The 13940-nt window shown below is 43.5% G+C and overlaps 1 protein-coding gene across 8 annotated transcripts in view; it reads left to right on the forward strand.

The window, feature by feature from the left end:
* The window catches only part of dscama (Down syndrome cell adhesion molecule a), a 703869-nt gene that overhangs the window by 644054 nt on the left and 45875 nt on the right, over window positions 1-13940 (forward strand). The window lies entirely within an intron of this gene.

Consider the following 13940-nt stretch of genomic DNA (forward strand, 5'->3'; position numbering starts at 1 on the left):
CAGCATCATGTCTCAGATTAAAAAAAAGAAAAAAAAATGTCATACATTAACCAAAAATGAATGTGATGGCAAAAGAAAAACAAAAATTGTTAAAAACAAAAGTTGTTGATAAAAAGGGAAGGGCACTTTTGGAAATATTTTTGGATATATTACGTGGTTAAAATGTGTTTGATAGATTTATTGTTCCATAAGGTGGCTTCATATTTCTTTTGGCTGGACGGTAGTTTTATTTCATGTCTTAAATTTACGTTTCTGAAATACTTCACACTGTGCACATATTCTGTTTAATTGTGTTGGTGTCTTTTTAAAGGTTAAATATTTATATTTCAAATTGAATTATCAGCCTTTTGTTTTCCTGATCCTTATTTTGAATAAAAAAAAACAACAACAAAAAAAACAATTATAACTGTCAATAGACTAATACATATTTAAACTGATACATTTTTCAGTCATATCGCCCAGCCCTTTGTTGCGGCCTATTTAAATAATTGATTCAATATATAAAAATATCGAAGACATTTTTGTTGTTGTTTTTTTAACACATTTGTAGATACTGTAAAAATGTGTGGTGTTTTAAGATTAATGTATACAAGCAACAAATGTCACTAAGTTTTGAATATTGAAATGAATCGTATCGAATCGAAAATCGTATCGTTCCCAAACTTAATCGAACCGTATCGAACCGTTCTGTTCTGAAAGATAATCGTTTTTCAATCGAATCGCAACCTGTGTATCGAGATACATATCGAATCAGCCTCATGTCAGAGATTCCCACCCTTAATTCTTTGGCTCTTGGCGCACCATGAGATTTGTTTTTGGTGTTTTGTGGTGTGCATGAATTTAATGTTTAGTCTACTTATTTATGCATTTATTTATTTCTTTATTCACTCGCTTCTTATTCATTTACTGATGTAAAATGCATTTACTTGTTAAAAAAAAAACAACAACTTGTATACGTACTTCAAAATGTTTGCTTTGTTCTTGTTTTGTTACCTTATTCTTAACTGCACAACTCATATTTATGTTTATATACAGCACTTTGTATACAGCAATTCCTGTTCTTAAAGTGCTTTATTAATAATTTACATTTGTGATACTAAACATTAGTAACTAGAAAAGTGCGAAGGTCCATTTAGGAGGTTGAAGCACTGGAACATATGGTACTCATAAAGCGACGAGATAGGAAGGAGCCAAGCCGTGTAATATTTTGTATGTAAGTAATAGAACCTTAAAATTGCATCTCAAGTGTACCAGAAGCCAGTGCAGGTTGGCTCGTATCGGGGTAATGTGATTGAACTTTCTCGGCCACATCAAAATTCTAGCTGCAGCATTTTGTACAAACTGCAGACTTTTAAGACTGGTCATGGGAAGACCAGAGAGTAATACATTACCGTAGTCAAGGCGAGACTTAAAAAAACCTGTTAACTTAGAGACTTAGACTTGACTTAATTGATCCCTTTGGGGTGGCTCCCTCTGGGAAATTTACATGTCCAGCAGCATCGAGAACAGATCATTAAGATTATGAAATAAAAACTGACTTTGTAAAACAACGTTTTCTTATCTTATAAAACCTTGAAAATAAATTAAATGTCATTATTTTTTAAAAAGTATGTTGTTAAAATAATCATTATGAAATATTTAAGCAAAATAAAATATGTTACATATTAAAGAATAGCATAACACTTTTCATAATAATACCAACACCTCATTTTAAAATTTAATGTCCATATTACATAATTGTCTGTTATTTATCAAAAGAATAGTTATTTCAAAAAGGCCTTTTTATTTATTGAATTTTGACACTTTTGGGCTTCCATAGTTGCCAGGGTAACTTATTCTTTTTAAGTCAAACACCCTACGCGTAAACACTCCAATGTCATAAAGCCATGCTTTTTTTATGCTGCATCCTCCCAAATATGCACAAGACTCACCCATTCTTATGCTTTTTGAGTTAGCATTCAAGGCTAGTGCTCTGGAACCAAACTTGAAAAGAAAGAAATCGCGAACGACCCATGTGGGGAGTGATTGACACATGGCATGTGGTCCAATCCTGTAGTCTGCTTTGGTTTCCATGGCCAATGACATTGTGCGTAAAAGGTATCCATATGAACCGATCCCAGCCATTTCATGGCGATTGACATATTGAACAGCCAATGAGATTCTGAAAACGTCATGCTATGCTGTTTTTTGTTTTTGTTTTTTTTTGTACAAATCCAGCGGAGTTGGCTTCATTACACAGAGGTGAACGAGCCTCAATGTGTCATACAGAGCATAAAGAGTGTAACAACTATTGCCTAGGCCCACTCTACCCTCTAATTTTTTTTTTTAAAGTTTGCTTCTCCTAAAGCAAATTCTCTGCAGTCGCATAAATATTCCACTGCCCAGACAGGATCTAGGCTTGGTTAGCTCTGCAGGTGGTCACCCAACCACCAACAAAGCTCTTTTGAAGCCGCTGACCAGGTGACAAAGGAATTTATGCGTCTGCCGAAGGAGTGTATTCAAGCCCGTCTTCTCGGAGCCCGAACAAATGGCTCCAATGATTTGGAATACACAAATGACCGATCAAAGGAATGTTCATGACTTCTTATCAATCACAAAGGATATTCTGGCATCTCGCCCTTCCTGGAACGTCTAGACGGAGCAACAGCACCGTCAAGTGGTGAAACTTGGAACTATCCTTAGTGACATTTCATATAAGTAACCGCATTTTACACATTTATACCATGATAATTCTTGACAGATAACTGAACTACGAATGATTCATGTTATGTCTTTGTGTGTATGAACATCCTATTTCATTTGTACTCCATAAAGAATGAAAGATAATCAATATCTTTCAGTTCAGTCAGATTAGACAAGTAGAAGTTACCTCACGTTAGTTTATGATGCATTAATTGCGATGTGTGTTAAACGGGTTGTGTGGGAAAACTGATTTGCCAGACAGACCAAATTTAATGCCAAATTATTAATCCCTTTAATAATTTTTTTCTTAAAGTCTGCGCGAGCGAACAGAAGGGTGTGCCACCACCTACTGAAGCCCCGCCCAGAGACTTTAAAAGGACGAGGAGACCCTCGCTCACTCTCTTGCTCTCTTGTCCCTTGCTTCCAAGCCTCTTCCAAAACTCTCTTCCACGACCTGCAAGTGTCCCAGCCTGCTCGAACTCTTTGTTCCAAGAAACTTGCCAACCACGTGGCCTTTTCTTTTCTGGCAGCAACTGTTGCCGAGAGCGGACCCTCGCTCCACGCCACGCCAAAGCAGGTGCAAACTGCAACGCTGACTAAAGACTCTTTTGCTTTTTTTTTGTTTTGTTTTTTTGTTCCACCAGCGGTGCTTGCCCGCCCGACTCCGCGGCCCCGGCGTACACTTGCAACGTATCGCCGGACTCAAGGTTGTGCACCTAAGCCGCGCACCTCACCTGCTATTCGGTGGCACTCCGCCGCAGTGCCAACGCACCTCCAACGGCCCAGATCCTGTCTGGGCAGTGAAATATTTATGCGACTGCAGAGAATTTGCTTTAGGAGAAGCAAACTTTAAAAAAAAATTAGAGGGTGGATTGGGCCATCGGCCATAGTTGTTACAGTACGCTAATTAACTAACTATTAAACGCTAGTATAAGTTTGATCGTCTAAAAGCTATTGACAATATGGCAGCACCCCGAGAGACTCCCAGCCCCTGTGAGAGCTTAGAGACCTTAGCTCAACTGGTGCAGAAGCTGACCAAGGACTTCTTACCTGGATACGCTGAGTCTATTAGGGATGCGGATGTCAATACGCTAAATGATAACCTCGCGCAACTCATGAGCGACGCTGAGACAAAAGCCCCAAAGGACAAATCACTCATTCGAATGCTCGGATGACGTCTGACGTTGAACCTTGCTGCGCAGTTGAAGCTTAGCGATGCCGAGGACTGTCAAGTGAAAGACCAACTTTACATGGCACGACAGCAGAGCCGTGACGCCACGGCACAGCTTGAAGCCCCCCACGACCGAGTGAAGGTCATGGAGACCCAGCTGGATGACGTTAAAGCGCAGCTGGATGAGGCAGAAGCCCGCGCAGATGCGGCGCTAGCCGAAAATCTGGGCAGTGATGCAGATGAGTCTGCTTTCACTCCTGACTCCCATCAAAAGATTTGTGAGTTAACCCAAGCTCTCGCGTCCGCCAAAGAGACAAATCGAGAGCAAGAAAAACTGCTGAGATCCGCGGCAAATGAAATTCACAAACTAAAAGCAGAGGTGACTGACTTGACTGAACGACCGTCAAAAGACCAACTTCGGCTAGCAGAAGCTAATTACTTTCGGGTTAGTTCGTCGCTAGCTCAGTCAACCGATGAAGTGAAGCGCCTCCAAGTTCAGGTACAGACCTTTAGGGAGGAACGTAATGCCGAAGTGGACCGCTCATATGACCTGCGAACCAAATTAGCATTGACTGAAGCCGAGGTTACCCGCCTCCGACAATGCCAGCAGGAATATGAGACAGAGTTAGCTCATATTAAACATGAGTTGCAACGGGCGCAGCAGTTGCATGAGGTCTCCCGAGGAGCCTCCCGGCCGGGAGCTCCACCCCCACGCAGACCTCCTGATCCCAGAGCCACAGCACCACAGCTCAAACTGCCACCTGAGTCCGGAACCGCCTGGAGGACGCCGCCAGTGACCACCGCCGCTTTAGGCCTGGCACCTCCAATGGCCGCCTCCCCACACGTTTTTGGGCCATCAGGTGATGACAGTTTCCAACGTGGACCCATGTCGACTCCCCCGTTGGAGAGACAAATGGGCGTGGCCTGGAAAGATTTGGACAAGCTGGCTCGAAACATAGCCAAATTCGAACCGAAACCAGGGGGGTCCCACAACACAACAGAGTACTTGAAAGACATCAACTATCTTCTCCAGAGGTTCCCAATGGCAACCGTGGAAGATAAGTTGTACTTGATTAAAATGACGTCCAGCCGAGCAGTCAATAGACTGCTGGAATGGCAGCCCGCTGATGTGTTGTCTGACCCCTTTGCACTGCACCAAGCTATCTCACGCGAGTTTGACGGCTCCCCTGGGTTGTCGGGCATGGAAGTCGCCATGTTCGTCAAACTGGGAAAGCAGGAGTCTCCTCAGGCTTTCTATAGTCGTCTTCGCGATGCCTATTTTGGGACTCTTAACGAGCCCAACATGGAGGAAGATCCTGGTTTTAAAACGTTGTTTGTCCGAAACCTCCAACAAAACCTTAACCACTACTTGGGACTGGCTTTGTGTCCTGAGACACTGAATAGCTCGCAGCTACGTGACTTAGCAGCTAGGGGCTATGCAAAGCTAAACTTATCCGCCCCTAAGGTAGGCGACGCAGGAATTTATAGAGTGGACGTGGGTCCTCCTTCAGATCTGGAGGGAGCTTGCTCCTATGCTCCGAGGGAAGACCAGACTAAATCAAAAAAGTCAAAACAGTCCCGCGCCCCGCGAAACCGGAAACTGCGCTCCAAAACCGACTACTCGCGTGATGAGAAATCGGACGGAGAAAAGCAAGCTGACGACCGCCGGCGCTCCAAATTTGCTAAAGGTAAGCCCGACTCGCGCTATCATCCAAAACGTGATAAAGTCGAACGCGCGCCAGCAACCGATTCCTGCCGCGAGTCCCGGAACCGCCAAGTCGACTCCGACACTGACCACAACGCAGTTGCCGACGGCATATTGAAGGCACTCCTGAAATTGTCAAAAGACTCGTCAAAAAAGACCCGCCTTTATGACTAACCGACGGCCGGATGCCCACTGAAGTGACCCACCAGCAGAGGTCACCAGAGGGGCCTCCAGTAGCCGACACTCAGACACCTACTAAACTGCCTTCTGACTCAACAATATTGGTACTGCAGGCTGATCCAAACATAGCCGATCTATCGCGATCTTCCGATGACGTGAGACCGTTCCAACAGCTTTTAGGTGATCTCACCACCAGGGGGATAGCTCGTAAATTCTATCTGAGCGTCACCCTGGAGCGAGCTCTAACCTACGAAGCCCTTGTAGAATCCCGCCGCAGACATCACGGTGATGTCCAACACGGTGTTCGAACAACTCCGCGCCGCATCACAAGCTAACAGTCGACCGCTCCGCCTACGGCGGTGCCCACTTACCGTTAGCGCCTTCTCACCTACTAACACAAAGCTGGAGTCTGTCGCGATGGTACACTGGTCCATTGGCCCCATGGAATTCATCCATCCAGTCTATGTGGGACCCATTGAGTCAGTCCCCCTTCTTATTGGCCAAGACCTGTTGTTCCGCTTCCAACCCATCATAGACTACCAGAGACTCCAGATTTGGGCCCAGGTGCGGCAGGCCCTGCCGACATTTCCTTCGGGCCCTGACCAGGCTCAGCTCTGCACTGTGACTCAGGCGCAGCCACCCCACGGGGAAGCAGACGCCCCCACAGGGAGCTGGGACACCACTCAGTGCAAGGCAGGACCCCTCGCGTCCCCGACAAAGGACCGGCTGAGAAGCCATGACACCTTCCTTTGTGACCTTGACCCACCACCGCCTGATGCAGGGTACGCCCCGCGCATCATCGGAGGTGTCCACGTGCAAGGTGCACCTGTTCTTGACGCTGTCCTCGCCTTGTGGGCTGACAAATCAGCCATTTCTGCAGCATTCGCTGACAACTTGCGAGATCTCGACCCGAACATTCTTTTCGTCTCCAAGTCTTGCCGGTTTCCGCCTGGTTTGCTACCAGTTTCAGCCAACAAACCCGAGTCACCGAGCACCACTCCAACAGAAAGGAGTCATCTTCCCATGGTCTGATCTCCAAATTGATTGGGTGGGACCACTGGTCAGATCTCTGAGAGGGAACAAATACTTTCTTACAGTAGTTTGCGCGTTCACCAAGTGGGTAGAATGCCTGCCTGCTCCAAACGACACCGCACACACCACTGCATGCCTGCTGATGAACCACGTGTTCTCCCGTTTTGGGTTGCCCTCACGGGTTAACTCAGACAGGGGAACCCACTTCACAGCCGAGGTAACGCAACAACTTTGGCAAATGCTCGGAATCAAGGCGCAGTTGCATATTAGCCAACACCCGCAGTCATCAGGACAGGTGGAGCGGACTAATCGCACCGTGGTAAATTTGCTGAAAAAGTTTGTTGTTTCCAACCATCGGGACTGGGACACCCGACTCCCACTGATCCTCATGGCGATTCGAGCCACCCCTCACGAATCCACTGGGGTGGCCCCCTTTGAAATGATGACCGGACGGCGAATGATGCTCCCCCTGCACCTGATGTACCAGCCAGGAGAAACAAACCTAGCCACGGCATACACGGCCTCCCAGTATGTGGAGGACTTGCAAGCCCACCTCCGGGCCACGTTTGCATTTGCTCAACAACGGCTTAAGCAAAGTGCAGAAGGTCAGAAAACCTACTACGATAGGAAAGCCTCACGAACCGAGTTCGAAATAGGTGATCGAGTATGGTACTACTTGTTCGCGCAACCAAATGCTAATACTCCGCGTGCCCAGAGGGGCATCGCCCGGAAATTTCTTCCCCGGTGGTCAGGACCATACGAAATCGTCGACAAACTGTCACCCGTCGCCTATCAAATTAGGATGAATAAAGGACGTCAGGGGGACCAACTGAGGTGGGTCCACCGAAATCAGATCAAAAGTCACTGCGGTTTTGAGCGTCTGGGAACGCGATCCAGCGAATCTCAGGACCAACTTACGCGCGAAACTGACAAAGGGGGGTCACCAGCTGACTCCGAGTCAGCGACCCAACCGACACCCTCGACAGACGCGCCAAACTCCGTCGACCGACCTAGCTGACTACGATGTTTAAAAGTATCAGACGTGCAAAAGGGGGGTCAACACCCCGCTGCACCTACCAAACCCCTAAGTGATACCACACCGAGCGACGCTAATCCGCTTGTCTTTGTTGATTGCTAGAGGATGGTGTGATATGATGACGACCCTGATATTGCGCATGACCGCCGTGGTGAGTCGGCCAGAAACGGTTGAACCCGGACGTGCAGCGAAAATTGCCTTGATTGAATGACCAGGATTGCTTACGAATGATTGCGAGAAGTTAGCATACTGTGTTTTTCTACTTATTTGCAGACGCTTGGTGCAACACTTAAGGATACGGTCCTAGCTGTAACACCGATAGCATTATGCAGAACTAGACTAGACAACTATAAAACGATTTGCAACTTGAATTCAAAAGATTATGTATACTCAAGGTGTTATAATACTAATGAATGGTATGCTGCGTGAAATCAGTTTTTGCTAGCTATAAAAAGCTCCCCCGTACTTAAGGCCTTCAAAAAGCAGGTCAGAGTACTCTTTTTAAAGCGTTAGTGAGTCTAGCTAATCTAACTAAGCCCCTTTGCCTTCCTTCCCTTAGTCTAGCGCGACTGTCGAGGATACTCTGATTTTTTTTTTTCTCTCTTTCGTTTCTTTTTCTCCCCTCCTCCCTTTTTTCCCTTTTCCCTTCAGTTATTCTTGGATAGCGCACGATTTTTTTTTGGGGGTGTTTAATTACGCTATAGGAAGATGCGATAGCTAAGTACCTAGCAACGATAGTGTCGCGCTAACCGACCTAAGACTTTTTTTTTGTGACGAACACCCCCAGGGGTGGAGATTTGCACCGACACGCAGGTGCCTGAGACAACCTCCCCATCTTTATAAGAGAGTTATGGCCTGAGTATAGTCCCGGGTTTTTGAGTTTTAGAAGGCGAAAGCCCCCTTTTTCGTTTTCTCTCTCTTCTTTAATTTGCTGTTCGTTTTCCCTAGTTACTCATAATATGATACTAGCCTTATAGCCTTAGGAAAGTTTTCTTCCTTTTCTTTTGTTTGGAATTTCGCGTCTTGCGTCTTTCCCAGGCCCGCGCCTGTTTTGGGACCCGAGTCCCTCAGTCAGCTGACACAGTACCAAGTTAGACACACACTGTTAACTGAATACACATAAAGACACCTTGAAAACACACAGACATACCCTGCATACACATAACCAGGCAGAGGTTAGGGAAAAGTTGCACCAGTGGTATGTCTTGAGTGTTGCAGCAGAGCGTGAGTGGGACTCCGGCCGTCTGACCGTGGCCTGCACCCTGGCCACGCATCATCTGGACCCGCCAACCTGGACATCCTGAAGATTCAACCCGCTTGACGAAGGGGGGTCTGTAACAACTATTGCCTAGACCCACTCTACCCTCTAATTTTTTTTTTAAAGTTTGCTTCTCCTAAAGCAAATTCTCTGCAGTCGCATAAATATTCCACTGCCCAGACAGGATCTAGGCTTGGTTAGCTCTGCAGGTGGTCACCCAACCACCAACAAAGCTCTTTTGAAGCCGCTGACCAGGTGACAAAGGAATTTATGCGTCTGCCGAAGGAGTGTATTCAAGCCCGTCTTCTCGGAGCCCGAACAAATGGCTCCAATGATTTGGAATACACAAATGACCGATCAAAGGAATGTTCATGACTTCTTATCAATCACAAAGGATATTCTGGCGTCTCGCCCTTCCTGGAACGTCTCGACGGAGCAACAGCACCGTCAAGTGGTGAAACTTGGAACTATCCTTAGTGACATTTCATATAAGTAACCGCATTTTACACATTTATACCATGATAATTCTTGACAGATAACTGAACTACGAATGATTCATGTTATGTCTTTGTGTGTATGAACATCCTATTTCATTTGTACTCCATAAAGAATGAAAGATAATCAATATCTTTCAGTTCAGTCAGATTAGACAAGTAGAAGTTACCTCACAAGTTAGTTTATGATGCATTAATTACGATGTGTGTTAAACGGGTTGTGTGGGAAAACTGATTTGCCAGACTGACCAAATTTAATGCCAAATTATTAATCCCTTTAATAATTTTTTTCTTAAAGTCTGCGCGAGCAAACAGAAGGGTGTGCCACCACCTACTGAAGCCCCGCCCAGAGACTTTAAAAGGACGAGGAGACCCTCGCTCACTCTCTTGCTCTCTTGTCCCTTGCTTCCAAGCCTCTTCCAAAACTCTCTTCCACGACCTGCAAGTGTCCCAGCCTGCTCGAACTCTTTGTTCCAAGAAACTTGCCAACCACGTGGCCTTTTCTTTTCTGGCAGCAACCGTTACCGAGAGCAGACCCTCTCTCCACGCCACGCCAAAGCAGGTGCAAACTGCAACGCTGACCCCAAAGACACTTTTACTCCTTTTTTCCCCTTTTTTTCTTTCCACCATCGGTGATTGCCCGCCAGCGGTGAACTCCGCTGCCCCGGGGTACACTTGCAACGTACCGCCGGACTCAAGGTTGTGCACCTAAGCCGCGCACCTCACCTGCTACTTGGTGGTGCCCCACCGCGGTGCCAGCTCACCTCCAACGGCTGGCCTTCCCCGTACGCAAGCGCGTACGGACCGAGCTGCAACATCTGGAGTCGGCCAGCTGTCCGGCAGAACCAACCTTGCCGGAGAATCAACCTCGCCGAGTCGCCGACCAATCAAGGGACGAGCCGCGCAACTACGTCAGGCCCCTGAGCGGCTTCCCTTGATCACCTGTGGAATAAAACCCTTTTTTTGGATTTTCTTGCCTTTTTCAATGAACATTGACTATTTTTCCCCCTTTGCCACGAGACCCTTTTGCTCGTTCGACGCAAACGATGCTCGTAAGTCTGCATTTGATTCCCAAATTGGTACCACTGCGTGCAACTTACGTTTGAAACATATCACAGATCTGGCAGGTTAAATTTCTCTTTTCCCTGTTTCCTCATTCATTCGCATTCCTTCCTTATTTTCATTCGCTTTATTTTGTTTCTTTTCTTCTGACGGTAGAATAGTTAGATAGGCAGTGTTTTGATTCTGTAGTGTAGCAATCGTGAATAAATGCATGTTTTATGAACTCTATTCCGCCTAAGTCATCTGTGTTTCCGAGTGGATTATTATTCTTTTGTTAGTACAACGAACCACTGAATATCGAGTGTGGCGACTTTAGATTATAAATGACTGATGAAAGAAGGATTTTGGTCGTTGTTTGCTCCTGTTAACCCAAAGCAAAACCAATGTGGTGCCCCAGAGGTTATCGAGGTAAATATAATTTACCTCTGTAACGTCCAGATTATTAATTCGTCCAAAAGACGACCCAATTATCGCTACAAGAGCATCATGCGCTTGCTTTGATATGATGTCAAAATGATGTCTAAATGTCAATATAGTGGCCAAATAGTGGCTAGAATAAAATAGTGACGAATCAAAATGAATTCTTATCAGACTAGACCTGTGCTTTCAGACTAGACCTGGGCTTTCAAGGTATGGAAGCCCAAAAGTGTCAAAATTCAATAAATAAAAAGGGCTTTTTGAAATAACTATTCTTTTGATAAATAACAGGCAATTATGTAATAATGCCATTAAATTTTAAAATGAGGTGTTAGTACTATTATGATAAGTGTTATTCTATTCTTTAATATGTAACAAATGTTTTATTTTGGTTAAATATTTCATAATGATTATTTAACATCATACTTTTTAAAAAATGACATATAATAATAATAAAATATAATAAATAATAAAATTAAAAATAATTCAATCAATCATTAAATAAGGTTATTACACCAGAGATTGAATCAATAATGATAATAATAAAAAAATAAAAATTCAATCAATCAATAAATAAGGTTATTACACCAGAGATTGAATTAATGATAATAAATAATAGTGTTATCTTCAAAAAGAGACCAAAACTATGCTGATAGTCCAAATGGTTCAAGAACAGCTTCAAATTTACTTTTGATGCACCTTTTTTAGACGTTTTCAGCAAAAATGTCAGGAATGATAAGGGGTTTTATCAAACGCATGAAATATAATCTCTGCATCACCATCAGACAATATACAATGAATTTTACCAATATTTTACCAATATACGAAGTTGAAAAAAATAAGTTCTAGTAATTATTTTTCATGTGCATTTGAAAAGAGTGAGTTGGGTCAAAAAGAACGCAGAGATTTTTTACTGAGTCATTTTGTACATTTCTCAAGGTGGTATTAGAGGTGGTAAGAGAGATATTCGTAAACAGATTCCAATGACGAGCGGGACCGACAATCAACATCTCGGTTTTATCTGGGTTAAGAAGCAAAAAATTAAACATCCATTTAAGGGATGTCACGATACCAAAAATTTAGTAGTCGATGCCGATACCATTGAAATTCCAAGATTCTCGATGCCATTTCGATACCACGGTAAAAATAGAAAATAAACAATAAATCCCTTGTACTTCAACATACACTCCTGAACAAACAACACTGTGTGCTAAACCGACCAATTGGCATGGAGTTTTTAAGCATTAAAATAAAATACTGTGTATTAAAGTATTAAACAATAGAGTAAACAATAAAATAAAATACTATGCATGTACAGCAGGCTAGCTTTAAGTATTAAACACTAAAATAAAAAAAAAACAAAAAAAACAACAAAACATCACAGTGCATGTACAGGACTGTCTCAGAAAATTACAATATTGTGATAAAGTCCATTATTTTCTGTAATGCAACTAACTAAGCAAAAATGTCATACATTCTGGATTCATTACAAATGAGCTGAAATATTTCAAGCCTTTTATTATTTTAATATTGCTGATTATGGCTTATATTTTTTTTTACTTGGTCTGAGGAAATATTCTAATATTTTCAGATAGGATATTTGAGTTTTCTTAAGCTGTAAGCCATAGTCAGCCATATTAAAATACTAAAAGGCTTGCAATATTTCAGTTGATTTGTAATGAATCCAGAATGTATGGCATTTTTGCTTATTTAATTGGATTGCAGAAAATAATGGACTTAATCACAATTTTCTGAGACAGTCCTGTAGCATTCAATAAATAAATAAATAAATAAGTAAATAAATAAAAATCTCATACTGTGCTTATTTACCAACCAGTTTCAGCACGTAGCCTCACACCCCCCCCCCCCCCCCCACACAACAACAAACAAAATAACGAATAACGTTTGATATATTATTTCAGGGTTGTTTAATGTTACTTTAGGTGATTCAGTAAATTAGCTGCCCGGTAACATTTCCTAACTTTATTATGCGGGACAGAAGAGGCTGAACATAACGCTAACGTTACTTCGCCAAGCAAGTGGGGTCATCATACTAACGTTATTAGTTTGGATAGGCAACGATGATAACACGGGAATTCAAATGCACTCGCCTTCAATTCTTTGTAGAAGTCTGGATGTGTCCCCCTTTCGTCTGGAAACGGTTTCGGCATCTTTTGCATACAGGATTTGAGGATCGATTATTAATCCCTCTTCATCAACCTCAAATCCAAAGTACTTCCATATGCGACTTTTGTCGTTTTTCTTCTCAACTAATCGCGAGGCATCTGCCGCCGCAGTTGAAGCCGACGCAGATGAACAGGCCATGTTAGTTGCACGCACTGACGGTCGTTCTACTTCCTTATTGTCGCAGCGTCAGGGTAGTCACGTGATTGCGTGGGTTGCCAGATAAGCACTCTTAAAAAAAAAAAAAACAGCTTACATGATGTAAGAATGTGGGAGTGCGTGTGGGATTTAAAAAAATAAATAAATAAATAAAATAAAATAAAAAATAAAACACCCACAAAACAACACAAAAGATGTGGCGAGATACGCCGCCTCGGTACCTACGGTACTTCGGGTATTGTAGAAAAGGCAGTACCGTCACATTTTCAGAATCTTGGCATTGACTTAGTACCGAAGTATCGGTTCTTGTGACAAGCCTACATTGTTTAATGTTGGCTAGGCACGCCTCCAGATTACTGCAGTTTTGCGGATTTGTTGTTTCTAGAGGCAAATATAATTATCGTCAGCATAACAGTTATTTACGTATAATATATAATATTACCAAGCGGAAGCATATAAATGTTAAACAAGAGAGGGCCAAGTACCGACCCCTGTGGGACTCCACATGTAACGTTACATAGCTCAGAGGTAGCATTGCCATGGATTACACGGTGCGTTCT

The sequence above is a fragment of the Festucalex cinctus genome, chromosome 18 (genome assembly GCF_051991245.1).
Source record: "Festucalex cinctus isolate MCC-2025b chromosome 18, RoL_Fcin_1.0, whole genome shotgun sequence".
Taxonomy (NCBI): Eukaryota; Metazoa; Chordata; class Actinopteri; order Syngnathiformes; family Syngnathidae; genus Festucalex; species Festucalex cinctus.